Raw genomic sequence first — 12,746 nt, forward strand, 5'->3', positions numbered from 1 at the left:
GGATATACGGGATTTGATGAACTTGTTGCTTTGACACACACCAAGATTGACACTAGGTAGCACCTTTTTTCCAGGGCTCCTCCACTCACCTCCCTGTAAAGCCAGGGAGGTGACGGAGGCTATCCGGCCGTTACGCATGCACAAATTTGTATCCCCACACCACCCAAACCCCTCAATAAATCCCCAAAATACATTTTCCATCCCGCCACACCCACCATCCAAATACTTCCCCACCAATTTTATCCTAGCCGCCATCCCTTCTCACCCCTACATCTATCAACTTCAAACCACCCTCTTTAACCCCATTAATCATTACCCTATGCCTAACACACACCCCTTCGACCTCCATAAAACCCATCAATTAAACTATTTATGCTCCCCACTGTCCCAACTCGGTAAAACCGTAGTGCTCAGAACATGTGTAACCAGTGAGTGACAAAGAACATTTATAATTGTTACCTTCCCCCTAACCAACAAACCCCTCATTCTCCACATATTTAACACCCTCTCCACCTTCTTAATTACCCCTCCCATGACTGCCTATCCGCCTCCTCCTCATCTGCCCCTATATATACACCCAAAACCTTCCCGTGGATTAACAACCCGTGAAAACCCCCCATGTTGCTGCCTGTCATGTATCTGTTCCAAATGTAGTTATTTCTGATTTGCTAATATTGACCTTTGCCCCTGATGCTGATTGATATTGTTCCAAATGTGTGATGAATCTACTTACCTCCTGACTGTTAGATGTGAAAAATTTATGTCGTCTGCATACTGCACCATTTTAACCCTGTTACCTATGCCTACCTCTACATGAATGAGGCTATCCTCTGCCACCATTGCTGCCAGAGGTTCTGCAACCAAACTGTACAGCAATGATGACAGAGGACAGCCCTGTCTAATTGATCTACCTATCCTCACCTTCTCCGTGTACCTACCATTACATTTCACCACACTATATACATCCCTATACAATAACTCAATCCATCCTATTAAACCCTCCCCCAAAACCAAACCTCCTCAAAATCCCAAACAAAAAGAATGCTCCACCCTATCAAACGCTTTCATCAAATCAATCCCTATCCATACCCCTGCCTGTCCCCGGCATTGTCTCCTTATGTGTCCTTTACTGTAATGATTGAATCTGTTATGTCCCTCCCTGGTATGCTGTATGATCATGTCATGACCTATGAGTTGATGGATTACTGTTTTTATTTTATTTGCCAGAATTTTTGCCAGGATTTTGTAGTCTGTGTTAAGTAAGCTAATTGGTCTGTAGTTGTCCAGATGAGTTTTACTTCCTTTGTTTTTATAAAAAATGTTTATGACCCCCTGAAAAGATTCCGGTTTATTGTTTTGTTTTTTGCATGTTCTGAAAAATTATCTGTAATATTGGTCTGATTTTATCTTTGAACTTTTTTATAAAACTCAGCTGGGCAGGCCATCCGCCCCAGGACTCTTATTTAAGTTTAACCCATCTATAGCTAAATCCACATCCGCATCCGTAAAAACCGCATCACACCATTCCTTATCATCCCTCTCCCAACCTCCGTTTCAAACTCCCCAACACACGATTCACACACACACCTATCTATTTCTTGACTATCAAACAAATTCATATAATATTTCCTAATTTCCATCATTATTTCCACATTATCTTTAGTCATATTACCCTCCTCAGTTCCCAGTTCCTCTATATTAGTTTTATTTTGATTATTTTTCTCCATTCTTAGAAAGAATGCAGTGCATTTCTCTCCCTCTATATAATTTCTAATTTTGCTAATAGCAGCCCCCTACACTTATATTCTTCCATTCGTATGACTGTGTTTAATAATCTTCATATTCATCCGTACTATATGCCGGATTTATATCTAATTTTACAGTTTCATTATTTAATTTAATATACAATTTTTTTTCAGGGCTGTATCTATAATATATTTATCTTTACTATATTTAATACTTTTCTTTTTAATCCTCTCTTTAAACTCCTCCCACCACACCAACACATCATCATTTAAGCCTATTTCCCATTTTGCATCCTCTAACATTTTATTTACAATCATACCATATTTTTCATCTTCCAGATGACTCACATTTAAACACCACAAACCTCCCTTTCTTTTTTTCTCTTCCTTCAGCAGTTTACATTTAAACACACAATGATCACTCCAAACATTCTTTACATATTCCGGATCCATGATCCATTTGCACACCATAGCCGTAGCTAGGCATAAATCTATTCTCGTCTGTTTCATAATATTCAACACCACTTGGTGTCTTGAGAAATCCCTTTTGTCAGGATAAGTAGCTCTCCATACATCACACATTCCTTTTTTATTACACAATTCCTGTAATGTTTTCCTGCTTGTGTCTGTCTTAAAGACATTGTTACTCGAGCAATCCATTTTATGTTGGACCACATTAAAATCCCCCACTATAATTGTACTTAACGAGACCCATTTAGTTATGTTCTGAAAAAATCTGAATCTATCTTTTTCCACATTTGGCGCATATACATTTATCAATCTTATTTCCGTCCCTTCATACATCATAGATAACACTAACATTCTTCCCACATCATCTGCATACACCAACTTCACATCACTTACTCTTCCATTCTTGCAAAACACAGCCACACCACCATTCCCATTCATTCCATTACTCACATATAATTGTCCAGTCCATCGTTCCTTCTGTACATCCGCCTCTTGCTCATCCCACTTAGTCTCTTGAACACAGAGTACATCAAATTCAACAGATTCCAGTAGAGAATTCAGTTTATTCTTGTTCCTTAGTCCGTTGACATTTAGTGAGGCTAACAACAACATGAGAAAGGTAGGTACCAGATGTGCCATCACAAACATTCCGTGTCATGTTTTTGAAAACGTTTCGCCCCCCTCGCTATCCTGTCTTTTTTTTTACCTGATAAGATGGTAATTGAACTCATTCTGACTTGGATCAATGTTATCGAATAAATCTCTGTCTTCCCCAAAAACACCTTCTTCGGAGGCCGCTTGGGGTTTATCAGGTGGTTTAGGAGGAGCGTCGTTCGTTTGCCTCGGATTTAGATTTGTGTTTTGTCTGCAATCCCCGTGTTTTGTGTTGGGGGGCGTGATGTGTTTCACCACTTCCTCTCCTTCCTCCCATTGTGCCAAAACTTCCTCGTTAAACTGAATCTTATCTAAACTATCCGGAGCAAAGATGGCCGCCTGGCCGGACCCTTCACAGTCTCAGTCTCCTGCACGGTCGCATTCGACCTACTCACCACCACCCCTAGTGCGAAAACCTCCTCTTCCCCTTCCTCTTCCTCTGATTCTTCACCACTCTCCCCTGTTCTGATCGTTACCTCAACATCAGATTCCACATCATTCCCCCACATCCGAATCATTCACCATATTATCATCATCAGCAATTTCACTTAGTTCCTCATCTGTTTTACTTTCATTGCAAATGCATTCAGTACGTTTACTCTGGCACACCTGGCACCTACTCCCCTCCGCCGGGGTAGTCTCGCGACTGTAATGTCCTTGTTCTTGTACCTTGTAGCAGAAAACTGTGGACAATCCTTCATCAGGTGCTCCGGGTCCAAGCACAGCCTGCAAGATTTAAATTGCCCATTGTGCAGTAATTGAAAGAACTGGCGTCCTTGCGCTCGCCGCAAACTTCGCCGGTAGGGCAGGGATTTCACCACTCCTTCGAATTTCACTTTCACAAAACGGGTCCTCCGTCCGCCACGCTCGTCCTCCCCACATCCGCCGGCCGAATCGCCGACGACGTCGGCTACTCCCCAAATCCTCAGCTTGTCCAGAATTTCGTTGTCATTTATGTAGGCTGGCAGCTACAAAAGGACACCATCACCTCGTTCACACATAAGTCCGTTACCATCACCTCCACATCGCCCACCTTGAATCCCTTCAACATATTTATCTTCCCTTTCTCCTCTGTCAGAGTCACTTCATATTCGCTTTCCACTTGTCTGCAGGCTAGTAAACCCCCAGCCATGAAACGAATCACTGTCAAAAGTTCCAGGATTGGCAGCTCCTCTTGCGCCTGCACTTTCATTCGAACAGTCAGTTCTTGGCGATAACGATGTTCAACCCGTTTCTGGACAAAAACCACCCGTTCCGTCTGGTCTCATTCTCTTTGTTTCTGGGTCATTCCCCTCCAGACTCGCCCGCTCTCCCACGCGGGCCGCCATTTTGTCCAGCCCTCTCGGTGTCAACAGCTGTCCCTCCGGCTCCACCACTGGCGTGCTTGCGCCGTCCGGACGCTTTCCGGTACAGCGGTACAGCGCCCCCCCGCTCTCCGGGGTTCGCCCTCCACCACCGTGGCTTCACCATCTGCTCTGCCACCCGTGCCTCCGCCATTACTGGCCTCCCCATGTGCTCCTTTCTCCTCATCAGTTCCTGCTTCTCTCTATCCTCACCTACTTGCTTTGTTCTATCGTCACCTCTCCTTATTAAACTCCTACTCCTATCTCTGTGCATTCCCTCCACCACAAACTCTTTATCTCTCCCTGCCATCACCCTTTTATTTTATTTATTTATTTTTTTTTCTAACTTTTTTTCGGTTTTTTACACACTTCACTCACACCTAACAAATAAAACTGTCCCCCTGCAGCCTGTGCTGCTAGGGGGCAAAAACGAAAGAAAAGAAAACAAAAAAAACGTATTTCAGGCAATTAACCAACTTACAAACAATTCACAAACACTCTGCTCACTCACACAAGTCTGCTCTACACTCACACTCCTGCACACTGTCGCTAGCTCCTCCCCTCTGCTCACACGTGGTCAGGTGGTATGGCCGTAAGCCATTAGAGTAGGTGAACACAAGGTATTTATACATGGTAAAATGCAAGTATACTTGTGGTATATAGAAGGAGCATAGCCCCTGCTGTTGTAAAATGGTAATAAACAGCTTACAGCACCGGGTATTCCCAGGCAGTCTCCCATCCAAGTACTGACCCAGCCCTACCTTGCTTAGCTTCCGAGATCAGACGAGATCGGGCGTGTTTTTTTTTATCTTTTATTATCAAAATTCACATTATTATTTACAAATTCACACACTGGTTAAAAAACAATTTTAGTCACAATAACACACAAAAAACACAAATATTCATTCAGAAAATCACACATAAACAAACACAAAACCATTCTTAACTGAATTTGAACTGAATTAACTCATAAAATCATAAACACTTAAAAATACAACAAAACCAAAAGACCACTTAAGGTTTAAATCATAAACTTAAAGATAAACAAAACCAAATGACCACTCAAGGTTAAATCATAAAATCATAAACTTAAATATAAACAAAACCAAAAGACCACTTAAGGTTTAAATCATAAACTTAAAGATAAACAAAACCAAATGACCACTCAAGGTTAAATCATAAAATCATAAACTTAAATATAAACAAAACCAAAAGACCACTTAAGGTTTAAATCATGAACTTAAAGATAAACAAAACCAAAAAACCATTTAAGGTTTAAATCATAAACTTAAAGATAAACAAAACCAAATGACCACTCAAGGTTAAATCATAAACTCATAAACTCAAAAGATAAACACAACCAAAGAACCACTTAAGGTTAAACTAAAACTCATACAACAAAAATAAAATAAACTCAACTACCAAAAAACCATCAAAAGAAAATTGCAAAACAAATCAAGCCACACAAAAAACTCACAAACAACAAAAACAACAAACAATCAAAACAAACCAAAATAAAACAAACAAACTAGCATTCATTCCACCCACAAAAAGAACACCCTACCACTGTTCATTCATCTCACTCACATCCATGTTAAACAACCAAAATCCTATCCAAATAAATCAAAAACCAACTTACCCTTCTTCACTCACCATGTGTCCTAAAACCATCTATTAAGCTAGTGCATCAATCATTCTACTCATCCACACTATTTACAGTTAAATTAAATTAAATTAAATAATAAATCCCCTCCCTCAATGGAAAATAAATCATTCCCTCCCATGAATGCATTTTGAAAGAAATCAACCCCTTTAGAAAAAAACAAAAGAAAATGTGCCTTAAACTGGCAAAAGAACAAAACCCACACGTCCTGATATCTACCATCATAGAAGGCGCTATTCCTCCTCAGGAACACCGCCCTCCTGGCCAGACTCAGGATAATATTCACCAAACCTGTATTCACTCTCAGCATTCTAGGCACCCCAAACAGCAGCGCCATATTCCACTCATGAACATTATTACACACAAAATGACATTTAACACTCAACAACAGTCTTAACTTAACAACAAACATTTTTAACATAGAACAATTCAAAAAAATATGTTCTATGGTCTCATCCTCCATAAAACACACTGTACACTGTCTATCTATGCCGTTATTTATTTGATGCAGTACTACTGCCGGAAAAATTCTCCTATGCCTCAACTTAAAATCTAAGTGAAACATTTCCGGCGATATATATCGCACATCAATACTCCCCCATATTCTCTCCTCTACCTCATTTGAAAAAACAGTCACCCAGGCCGCATTGGCCGTCGGTGTAACACCTATTTGTTTTATCACTATATCATAACATGTTTTCATTTTTATCTTACATACATTTATTATTTTCACACCCACACACATATTAAATACCACCTTATTATTCTCTACTTCATCATCTGGACCCTCCAACAGTGCAAGCCACTCAGGCTTCATACACCGCTTAACTTTCTCACAAATCTCTCCTATGATTTTCCCTCTAAACAGCACACCTTTCAGTTTCAATTCTCTACATAAAGTTTTTGTGTCTAACTTTCCCAGGTTATTGCACATATGGATGATGGACTGACAGTTAGCTTGTAATATTGATTTATTGTATATGGTTCTATTTGAAAATAGAAAGGCCGGGTTATGGATATACGGGATTTGATGAACTTGTTGCTTTGACACACACTCAAGATTGACACTAGGTAGCACTTTCTTCCAGGCCTCCATCACCTCCCTGTAAAAGCCAGGGAGGTGACGGAGGCCATCCGCCGTATGCGTTACGCATAAATTTGTATCCCCACACGACCCAAACCCCCTCAATAAATCCCCAAAATACATTTTCCATCCCGCCTCACACCCACCATCCAAATACTTCCCCACCAATTTTATCCTAGCCGCATCCCTTCTCACCCCTACATCTATCAACTTCAAACCACCCTCTTTAACCCCATTAATCATTACCCTATGCCTAACACACACCCCCTTCGACCTCCATAAAAACCCATCAATTAAACTATTTATGCGCCCCACCGCCCAACTCGGTAAAACCGTAGTGCTCAGAACATGTGTAACCAGTGAGTGACAAAGAACATTTATAATTGTTACCTTCCCCCTAACCAACAAACCCCTCATTCTCCACATATTTAACACCCTCTCCACCTTCTTAATTACCCCCTCCCATGACTGCCTATCCGCCTCCTCCTCATCTGCCCCTATATATACACCCAAAACCTTCCGTGGATTAACAACCCGTGAAAACCCCCATGTTGCTGCCTGTGATGTATCTGTTCCAAATGTAGTTATTTCTGATTTGCTAATATTGACCTTTGCCCCTGATGCTGATTGATATTGTTCCAAATGTGTGATGAATCTACTTACCTCCTGACTGTTAGATGTGAAAAAATTTATGTCGTCTGCATACTGCACCATTTTAACCCTGTTACCTATGCCTACCTCTACACCGTGAATGAGGCTATCCTCTGCCACCATTGCTGCCAGAGGTTCTGCAACCAAACTGTACAGCAATGATGACAGAGGACAGCCCTGTCTAATTGATCTACCTATCCTCACCTTCTCCGTGTACCTACCATTACATTTCACCACACTATATACATCCCTATACAATAACTCAATCCATCCTATTAAACCCTCCCCAAAACCAAACCTCCTCAAAATCCCAAACAAAAAAGAATGCTCCACCCTATCAAACGCTTTCATCAAATCAATCCCTATCCATACCCCTGCGCCCCCTGCCATTGTCCTTATTGTGTCCTTTACTGTAATGATTGAATCTGTTATGTCCCTCCCTGGTATGCTGTATGACTGCGTATGACCTATGAGTTGATGGATTACTGTTTTTATTTTATTTGCCAGAATTTTTGCCAGGATTTTGTAGTCTGTGTTAAGTAAGCTAATTGGTCTGTAGTTGTCCAGATGAGTTTTACTTCCTTTGTTTTTATAAAAAATGTTTATGACCCCCCCTGAAAAAGATTCCGGTTTATTGTTTTGTTTTTGCATGTTCTGAAAAATTATCTGTAATATTGGTCTGATTTTATCTTTGAACTTTTTATAAAATTCAGCTGGCAGGCCATCCGCCCCAGGACTCTTATTTAAGTTTAACCCATCTATAGCTAAATCCACATCCGCATCCGTAAAATCCGCATCACACCATTCCTTATCATCCTCTCCCAACCTCCGTTTCAAACTCCCCAACACACGATTCACACACACACTATCTATTTCTTGACTATCAAACAAATTCATATAATATTTCCTAATTTCCATCATTATTTCCACATTATCTTTAGTCATATTACCCTCCTCAGTTCCCAGTTCCTCTATATTAGTTTTATTTTGATTATTTTTCTCCATTCTTAGAAAGAATGCAGTGCATTTCTCTCCCTCTATATAATTTCTAATTTTGCTGCGAATAGCAGCCCCCCTACACTTATATTCTTCCATTCGTTTTAATTGTGCTTTAATAATTTCATATTCATCCGTACTATATGCCGGATTTATATCTAATTTTACAGTTTCATTATTTAATTTAATATACAATTTTTTTTCTAGGGCTGTATCTATAATATATTTATCTTTACTATATTTAATACTTTTCTTTTTAATCCTCTCTTTAAACTCCTCCCACCACACCAACACATCATCATTTAAGCCTATTTCCCATTTTGCATCCTCTAACATTTTATTTACAATCATACCATATTTTTCATCTTCCAGATGACTCACATTTAAACACCACAAACCTCCCTTTCTTTTTTTCTCTTCCTTCAGCAGTTTACATTTAAACACACAATGATCACTCCAAACATTCTTTACATATTCCGGATCCATGATCCATTTGCACACCATAGCCGTAGCTAGGCATAAATCTATTCTCGTCTGTTTCATAATATTCAACACCACTTGGTGTCTTGAGAAATCCCTTTTGTCAGGATAAGTAGCTCTCCATACATCACACATTCCTTTTTTATTACACAATTCCTGTAATGTTTTCCTGCTTGTGTCTGTCTTAAAGACATTGTTACTCGAGCAATCCATTTTATGTTGGACCACATTAAAATCCCCCACTATAATTGTACTTAACGAGACCCATTTAGTTATGTTCTGAAAAAATCTGAATCTATCTTTTTCCACATTTGGCGCATATACATTTATCAATCTTATTTCCGTCCCTTCATACATCATAGATAACACTAACATTCTTCCCACATCATCTGCATACACCAACTTCACATCACTTACTCTTCCATTCTTGCAAAACACAGCCACACCACCATTCCCATTCATTCCATTACTCACATATAATTGTCCAGTCCATCGTTCCTTCTGTACATCCGCCTCTTGCTCATCCCACTTAGTCTCTTGAACACAGAGTACATCAAATTCAACAGATTCCAGTAGAGAATTCAGTTTATTCTTGTTCCTTAGTCCGTTGACATTTAGTGAGGCTAACAACAACATGAGAAAGGTAGGTACCAGATGTGCCATCACAAACATTCCGTGTGTCATGTTTTTGAAAACGTTTTTGCCCCCCTCGCTATCCTGTCTTTCTTTTTTACCTGATAAGATGGTAATTCGAACTCATTCTGACTTGGATCAATGTTATCGAATAAATCTCTGTCTTCCCCAAAAACCATTCCTTCGGAGGCCGCTTGGGGTTTATCAGGTGGTTTAGGAGGAGCGGTCAGTTTCGTCTCGGATTTAGATTTGTGTTTTGTCTGCAATCCCGTAATTTGTTTGGGAGGAGGCGTGATGTGTTTCACCACTCCTCTCCCTTCCTCCTTACTTCGTGCCAAAACTTCCTCAGTGTTAAACTGAATCTTATCTAAACTATCCGGAGCAAAAGATGCGCCGCCTGCCGGACCCTTCACAGTCTCAGTCTCCTGCACGGTCGCATCTGACCTACTCACCACCACCCCTAGTGCTGTAACCTCCTCTTCCCCTTCCTCTTCCTCTGATTCTTCACCACTCCCTCCCTGTTCTGATCGTACCTCAACATCAGATTCCACATCATTCCCCCCCACATCCGAATCATTCACCATATTATCATCATCAGCAATTTCACTTAGTTCCTCATCTGTTTTACTTTCATTGCAAATGCATTCAGTACGTTTACTCTGGCACACCTGGCACCTACTCACCTCCGCCGTGCAGTCTCGACTGTAATGTCCTTGTTCTTTGCACTTGTAGCAGAAAAACTGTGGACAATCCTTCATCAGGTGCTCCGGGTCCAAGCACAGCCTGCAAGATTTAAATTGCCCATTGTGCAGTACTCGAAAGAACTGCGGTCCTTGCGCCGTCGCAAACTTCGCCGAGTAGGGCAGGGATTTCACCACTCCTTCGAATTTCACTTTCACAAAACGGGTCCCGTCCGCCACGTTCGTCCCTGGCCACATCCGCCGTCGAATCGCCGACGTCGGCGTCACTCCCCAAATCCTCAGCTTGTCCAGAATTTCGTTGTCATTTATGTAGGCTGGCAGCTTCATAAAGGACACCATCACCTCGTTCACACATAAGTCCGTTACCATCACCTCCACATCGCCCACCTTGAATCCCTTCAACATATTTATCTTCCCTTTCTCCTCTGTCAGAGTCACTTCATATTCGTTTCTCTCCACTTGTCTGCAGGCTAGTAAACCCCCAGCCATGAAACGAATCACTGTCAAAAGTTCCAGGATTGGCAGCTCCTCTTGCGCCTGCACTTTCATTCGAACAGTCAGTTCTTGGCGATAACGATGTTCAACCCGTTTCTGGACAAAACCACCCGTTCCGTCTGGTCTCATTCTCTTTGTTTCTGGGTCATTCCCCTCCAGACTCGTCCGCTCTGCCATGCGGGCCGCCATTTTGTCCAGCCCTCTCGTGTCCACAGCTGTCCCCTCCGGCTCCACCACTTGCGTTGCCGCCCGTGACGTTTCCGGTACAGGTACAGCTGCCACGTCCGCTCTCCGTGGCTCCGCCTCCACCACCGTGTGCTTCACCATCTGCTCTGCCACCCGTGCCTCCGCCATTACTGGCCTCCCCATGTGCTCCTTTCTCCTCATCAGTTCCTGCTTCTCTCTATCCTCACCTACTTGCTTTGTTCTATCGTCACCTCTCCTTATTAAACTCCTACTCCTATCTCTGTGCATTCCCTCCACCACAAACTCTTTATCTCTCCCTGCCATCACCCTTTTTATTTTATTTATTTTTTTTTTTTTCTAACTTTTTTTCGGTTTTTTACACACTTCACTCACACCTAACAAATAAAACTGTCCCCCTGCAGCCTGTGCTGCTAGGGGGCAAAAACGAAAGAAAAGAAAACAAAAAAAACGTATTTCAGGCAATTAACCAACTTACAAACAATTCACAAACACTCTGCTCACTCACACAAGTCTGCTCTACACTCACACTCCTGCACACTGTCGCTAGCTCCTCCCCTCTGCTCTACGTGGTCGGGTGTATGGCATAAGCGATAACAATTTACGATGTAAAATGAATTTGTGTATAAATAAGCCCTGCTGTTATAAGTGTAAATAAAGCTTACAGCACCGGGTATTCCCAGGCAGTCTCCCATCCAAGTACTGACCCGGCCCTACCTTGCTTAGCTTCCAAGATCAAACGAGATCGGGCGTGTTCAGGGTGGTATGGCCGTAAGCCATTAGAGCAGGTGAAAACAAGATATTTATAGATGGTAAAATGCAATTACACTTGTGGTATAAATTAGGAGCATAGCCCCTGCTGTTGTAAAATGGTAATAAACAGCTTACAGCACCGGGTATTCCCAGGCAGTCTCCCATCCAAGTACTGACCCGGCCCTACCTTGCTTAGCTTCCGAGATCAAACGAGATCGGGCGTGTTCACGGTGGTATGGCCGTAAGCCATTAGAGTAGGTGAACACAAGGTATTTATAGATGGTAAAATGCAATTACACTTGTGGTATAAACAAGGAGCAGAGCCCCTGCTGTTGTAAAATGGTAATAAACAGCTTACAGCACCGGGTATTCCCAGGCAGTCTCCCATCCAAGTACTGACCCGGCCCTACCTTGCTTAGCTTCCGAGATCAAACGAGATCGGGCGTGTTCAGGGTGGTATGGCCGTAAGCCATTAGAGTAGGTGAACACAAGGTATTTATACATGGTAAAATGCAAGTATACTTGTGGTATATAGAAGTAGCATAGCCCCTGCTGTTGTAAAATGGTAATAAAAGCTTACAGCACGGGTATTTCCCAGGCAGTCTCCCATCCAAGTACTGACCGGCCCTACCTTGCTTAGCTTCCGAGATCAAACGAGATCGGGTGATTCAGGGGTTATGGCCGTAAGCCATAAAAGGAGTTGAAAACAAGAGGTATTTATAGATGGTAAAATGCAAGTATACTTGTGGTATATAGAAGGAGCATAGCCCCTGCTGTTGTAAAATGGTAATAAACAGCTTACAGCACGGGTATTCCCAGGCAGTCTCCCATCCAAGTACTGAGGCCCTAACTTGCTTAGCTTCGAAGATAAAG

The 12,746-nt window shown here is 41.8% G+C and overlaps 3 non-coding genes and 1 pseudogene across 3 annotated transcripts; all 4 read right to left on the bottom strand.

Annotated features, from left to right (window-relative positions):
• Window positions 1-11,778: 11,778 nt before the first annotated feature.
• Window positions 11,779-11,897, bottom strand: LOC120550097. Its single transcript, XR_005637574.1, has one exon. It is a non-coding gene; the product is annotated as a 5S ribosomal RNA (ribosomal RNA).
• A 104-nt stretch (window positions 11,898-12,001) lies between these two features.
• LOC120549976 lies at window positions 12,002-12,120 on the bottom strand. Its single transcript, XR_005637469.1, has one exon. It is a non-coding gene; the product is annotated as a 5S ribosomal RNA (ribosomal RNA).
• A 104-nt stretch (window positions 12,121-12,224) lies between these two features.
• On the bottom strand, window positions 12,225-12,343 carry LOC120550404. The gene has a single exon (XR_005637725.1). It is a non-coding gene; the product is annotated as a 5S ribosomal RNA (ribosomal RNA).
• A 103-nt stretch (window positions 12,344-12,446) lies between these two features.
• On the bottom strand, window positions 12,447-12,562 carry LOC120550488 (annotated as a pseudogene).
• Window positions 12,563-12,746: the final 184 nt, after the last annotated feature.

Source organism: Perca fluviatilis, chromosome 20 (genome assembly GCF_010015445.1).
Source record: "Perca fluviatilis chromosome 20, GENO_Pfluv_1.0, whole genome shotgun sequence".
Taxonomy (NCBI): Eukaryota; Metazoa; Chordata; class Actinopteri; order Perciformes; family Percidae; genus Perca; species Perca fluviatilis.